This window comes from Diospyros lotus, chromosome 9 (assembly GCF_014633365.1).
Source record: "Diospyros lotus cultivar Yz01 chromosome 9, ASM1463336v1, whole genome shotgun sequence".
NCBI classification, from domain to species: Eukaryota; Viridiplantae; Streptophyta; class Magnoliopsida; order Ericales; family Ebenaceae; genus Diospyros; species Diospyros lotus.
In genome coordinates this window covers 17,313,175-17,319,174 of record NC_068346.1, presented here as the reverse complement: position 1 = coordinate 17,319,174, position 6,000 = coordinate 17,313,175, and the positions used below count along the sequence as shown (strand labels likewise).

Genomic DNA, 6,000 nt, shown 5'->3' with positions numbered 1-6,000 from the left:
CATTCTTTATACATATATGTGTGTGTATTGTTGTTGATGAGATTCCGGAGTTAATATTTTTTAGTTGTATATTGAGTATACTCATTGAACACGTCTAATAATTGACAAATTACACGTATAAGATAAATGCACAAAAATCTATATATGAACTCATTTCAAAATAATTTAAATCCTGATCACACAAAACATCAATATAATCTATCTCTACATATCTGCAACCAAATATGAATCAACAATCCCACTTTGGAGTCACTTGGATCAATAATTTTTTTGTCGTATAGTTGTCTAATCTGCAGCCTGCTTTCTCGCATTTGAAACCTACCAAAATGGAATCTAGCTTAGGCTCAAGATCTTGCATGGCTGGGACTGATTATGCATGTTTGTTTGATTTCTATCATCAATGATGCCAGGAGATTACTTTGGCTTAAAGAAATAAGTCTGGTTGCTGTATCTTTCAAAAGCAAAGCCCATTTTGATTACAAAAGTACACAGAGATACAAGGTAACTTTATTTTCGTTCTTTATGCATGACAATAGACAAACAGGACAGAACAGAACCTGCAATTATCCGCAAATAAGGAATCTGAAGACGGACCATTAGCCAGAGAGATGGCTTTGCAATTTATAGTTCTTTTCTCAAGGTACAACCTCACCACACAATAACATATCAAATCTTAATCACACTACGATCAGATCGACTACTTAATTATAATTCGTCAGTCCTTTATATCTATAACCATATGTTTTGAAAGTGTTTTGAAAGGCACTTACAACCCATATCAAAGAGAAATCTTTCTTCAAGGTCTAGTCAGAAAATTTCACTGCACAATGATTAACAGAAATTAATCATTCTTCTTGTTTAATCTGAGCCCAGAACGTTGTGCTTTAAATCAACACAAACAAACATAACAGTTAACTGCGTCACTTTATTCATTTCAACTTTCAAGCAAGACAGATAATTGCTCTCTATTGTTCTATTAGGGACTCCATACAGGTATACAAATCCCATCCCTTTCATTAGATGCTAGACAAGTCATTTCCTGTCTATCAGTTTCATTAAATAGAAGTTATCCAAGATTAAGCTCAATGGAAACTGGTCAGAGCACCGTGTGAATGAGATGCTCTTCGTTGGGTTTTGCCGGCTCAATCTCTTGGTTTTTTCCACAATCGGGTTGTTGGCAGAGGAAGACATGAATTTTGCTGAAGTATGCACAAACCCGTACCCAAAGCCTGAGGCAGAAAGACAGGAGGTCCCAACTCTGCCTTCCTTACCGAATAGATTGATGTTGTTCAGAACTGTGCTAGCACGGAACTGTAACGGCAATCGAATTTAATGGCCCTTGGGCTCTCTGAAGTCCCAATAATGTTATGGTACACAATTACACTTACTTCAACAGCTGATGTGGGGGGGGGGGGGGGGGGGGGGGGGTGAGCAAAAGAAAGAATCTCAAAACCTTCTTTTAATTAATAGAGTGGAGATTTCACAATTGAAGAGAAAGAATCTCAAAACCTTCTTTTAATAGAGTGAAGATTTCACAATTGAAGAGGTTTCAGAATTCAAGGTTTTACCTTGTTCTGACAAGCAACTGAGGAATCAGGATACAATTGATCAATGATAATGGGATTGGAAACCTCTTGCATCCCCACATTCTGGTATCGTACTGCATGAACATAGCCAGATCCTCCCTAACCACATAGCAAAGATGTGAGGTATCCATGTCATTCTGAACAAGGATGTCAGAATGTTTGGTTACATGCAATGTTCTTAACTTAATATTGAATGAATTATTTTACAACTACGAGGACTGCTAATACCAACTTCTCTGGATAAACTTATTGGATCAATGATGAGAAGTTTGACGATGAGCTTATCTCTATTGACAAAACATGCTCTAAAATGAATTTGCTTATAAATATGAGTCAACTACATTGGAGGCGTTGTGAAATGATGTTTAACTACTGCTTCAAAACATCACAGTAATCTCTCTCTCTCTCTCTGGCAAAATGATGTTTATCATGCTTTTTTCAATGTCAACAGTATGATATTGGAAATTGCCTGTCCCTAGCATTGAAGCACTAGAATTACCTGCGAAGTCTTGATCCTGAGGCCATTTGTAGTCTTCCTTAGGAAAGTTGTATCCAAGACACATCTTTGTGCCTATGCCTATGCTGTTGTCCTTCCCAAGGCTTCCAATGCTGGAATACAAAAATTATGCAGCAAAAGAATGAATAGCAAAGACCGTTGAAGCCCTGAACAAATAATTTCTAACAGTTTCACATACTTGGCAGGTGCCAATCTCATTTGTTGTCCTTGCTCCAAATTTTAATTGCTATAATATTGTTGTAAATAGTATAACAACCTGTTAACAACAGTTTAACTAGAGCTCTACGAATGAGATGCTGCCTAATTCCATAACCAGGTCCACAATAGATTGCCTTCATCTTGATATTTGAGCTACCCTTGAGAATTGAGATGCAATCATCCCCTCATGGCAAATGCAAAACCATGAAGTTATAAAGCTTGTCTGTGTCATTCCTTATAACAGCAATCTTCAATTTTGTCGGACATTAATGTACTTATCATTTATGGTAACTCCATGGTGCATGTTGTAGGTGCCTAGAGTGTCTGTGAACTTCTTGTTTACCAACCTTTTTGCTGCTTTGCTCCATCCTAAGGCATTTATATTGAACAATTGGCTGTATGCATTGCCTTCACTCGTCATCAGACAAGTGAGAAGGTAACAGAAATTATATAGGGGTAATAAGTTCAAGATTGTTTATGTGCCCGTTTGGCAGTGCTCTGAAATTTCAACTGATCTGAGAATCACTTACATAAAAAACACTTCTATGAGAATCATTTTCAGGAAAAAATAGTTTAGCATTTAGCTAGATCATCTGATAAGGTGTCAATTTGTATTATTTAATTATGTTGAAGAAGATAGATAAGAAAAGAATAAGTTCAAATTATGGAAGGGAAGCAAGAGGTAAGGTTGTTATCGAAGAAAAGATAAGAGAATTACAAACTAAAGAGATAAGAGGAAGAAGAGATAAAGCAGTTCCAGAAAAGAGGGGGAAGAGGTAGTATTATCTGTAATATTTGAATGTAGTTTGAATTTGTTTGTATTTTATCTCCTATTTTAGGATGGCTTGTGTATATATTTCCATCTCAGAGTTCAATACAAGCTAAGGAAACATATTTTCCATTTAGCCTCCAAACACACGAGATAATTCTCCTAGTCACTCAGATTATTCAAATTTGTTCAAATTATATTCAAGTTGTTTTTGAGTTAAACAGGTCAATCTGACCTGATACTATTAGTTCCATGTCAAGTTTGATTTGACCTGATTTTGATACAAACTCATTTAAGTCAAACTCAAATCTGCTAATTTCATGACTTTTAGAGTCGTGCACCTATTCCCCCCCCCCCCCCCCGCGCACACACACACATCATTTGAGAAATGCTCTTAATGTTGTTTTGTGCTTGGCCAATTCATGAAAAAAAGTGTTTATAACAACAAAATTACTAGAAAAAATATTGACATAAGTTTTGTAGTTAATACTATTTGGTAAGTGTAATATTTGCAATTTTAATGAGGTGTAATTTTGTCTAGACTCTGAAACTGAATTTATTTTCTACTTTTGCTTTTGCTTCTCAGCCAAAAAAAAAAAAGTTTTTGCTACCAGTAAAAGCACTTTTAATTTTGGCCAAATACCTCAAAAAACTCACATAAGCACTTTTATCTGAAAAACAAATATTCTGGTTTCTCACTGCACGGCCAAACAAGCTATAATTTCTTCCAAGGACAGAATAAATGTAAGGGGTAGAATTTGGTACCTGTTCCAATTTTACAGTTCTAGAAAGCTACTTCTCTTGATTAAGTGATATGGATTCCATCAGTGTTTGGACTGTACTCTGGAGCAGAAACTTTTATATCAGAGGAGCACAGATTCAGAACGGGAGATGACGAAATGCATCTGTTGGCTGTTTCTAATCGTTAGCCCTTTCACCTTTACCACTGAACTTGAATTTATAGTCGGTTCCTGCAACGAACTCTTTGTGTTACATCCAGTGACAAAGCATGGAAAAGAACTCTGGATGTAAATAATTAATGTGCACTCTTGTAACTCTGCCAGAGTTGTTCTATTGGGTTTTGTCAGAAACAGGATCCTAACGGTTGGTGCCACTTTGCAAGGCTGTCAAAGAAACAAAATAGTGAAAACAGGAAATCAGAAGGGGAATGGAAAAACCTGTCTTGCAAATTCATTTACTTGAATAGTTTCAGGGAAATTACATTTGGAAAATGACTCAATTTATATTGGAAAAATCAAGCAAAAAATTCTAGGGTTTTCAGGATCCCATTTATTCGGGTCATCTGGTGCTACAGTTGTTCCTTCAATCTGTAATATAGCATGAAAAGAACCAGAAAAATGTATCAGGCATGACCACAGGAGTCCGCATAAGAGATACAGAAAATTGTAACAAAACTCCTTCCTCAAAGAAGATGAAAGAAAACAATTATAATCAATGATAACAACAATAATAATAATAAAGCTACCTGGACAACTAATATTTCAGCACAAGGCCCCTTGAATCTGTTTGCATTTACAAGATAACAGCACCCTAGCGGAACCAGGAAAACTGTTCTTGGTGTAGAGCAAGCTTGCTTCCATGCATTTACAAAGGCCTATAATATTTACAAGGCAAAAAATGGGGAAAAGATTTAGTGGTGGTAACAACTGATTTAGTAAAAAAAATGAGAGGCTTCTAGTAGGAAATATGAGGCCCCAATTGATGCAAAACCCAAACCAAAGAAACAAGAGTAATCCCGATTACTCCAAACAAATAGCAATATTCAATATTATTCATCAAAGTCTATCCTTCAATACTTCACTCAAAGATTATTTATAGACAACTAATAGACAAAAACCTATTCTAACTAGGATTCCTTGATATAATCTAATTAAGATTGCAAATGTTGGAGAATTCGGGTAAAGGGTTTAGATAAGGAGGTATTGATGTTTGAATAAAAGGAGGATATGTAGCCGAATAAAGGGCCGAATAAATCTGAAGGAGATAAGAGCGAAGAAGAAGAAGATATGTGTTGCTTAAAGATTAAAATTTTGTATCCTATCTATTTGTAATCTATTTTAAATTAGAATTTGTATCCTATATCTTGTACTTGTAGGATTAGGAGTAGAAGCTGTAGCCTTACACCTGTATTTATATGACTTTCATTCAATACAAACACTGAGTTTGATTGATTCAATCTTTCCTCATACCTAAGGTTATTCTACTTAGGCTATTTTGGTTCTGTTCATGGTATCAGAGCACAGTTCTTCCTAGACGAGAATCAAGATATTATAGCCTCTTCCAACCCTGAGAATGCAGTTCATACAACTACAGAATCCTCCCTCATTCCAAACCCTCAACCAGCAGCAATTCCGGCTACAACAATTCTAGTTGTTCCTCTATCAATTGATAGCCACACCTTGTAGATCACACAACACAGATTGAATGGAAAAAATTTCCGGGAATGGTTTCAATATGTTATGTTGGTAATTAAAGGCAAGGGTAAGTTTGGCTACCTATCAGGAGCTGTTTCAACTCCATCAAAGGGTACAGCCGATTATAAAAGATGGGAGGCAGAAAACTCAATAATCATGGCTTGGCTTATAAACTCGATGGAGCCAAAAATTGGTCGAACATATCTCTTCTATAAGACTGCTAAGGAAGTATGGGATGTTGTTCAAGAGATCTATTCTGACATTGAAAACACAACCCAGTGTTTTGAGATCAGATCGGCCATTAGAACCACTAAACAAGGTAATCTTGGTGTTACTAAATACTACAATACCTTAATGGAATTATGGAAGGAGATGGATCTTTTCTATGATCCAAGTTGGGCATGTTCCATAGACAACCTAAAGTACAGCAAGATGCTGGAAAAAGAGAGGATATTTGACTTCTTCCAAGGCCTCAATGCTGATCTAGATGAGGTC

The 6,000-nt window shown here is 36.1% G+C and overlaps 1 protein-coding gene across 4 annotated transcripts in view; it reads right to left on the bottom strand.

Moving 5' to 3' along the window:
- Window positions 1-403: 403 nt before the first annotated feature.
- LOC127810420 (pentatricopeptide repeat-containing protein At4g33990) overlaps window positions 404-6,000 on the bottom strand; it is a 47,834-nt gene continuing 42,237 nt past the window's right edge. Inside the window, exons 4-8 of one of the 4 annotated variants that reach the window (XM_052349910.1) lie at window positions 4,557-4,685; window positions 3,836-4,194; window positions 2,086-2,195; window positions 1,569-1,685; window positions 404-820 (exon numbers count right to left, since the gene is read on the bottom strand). The gene's annotated coding sequence lies outside the window, so the exon portion shown is untranslated. The other 3 variants (XM_052349908.1, XM_052349907.1, XM_052349909.1) reach the window with 3 other exon arrangements.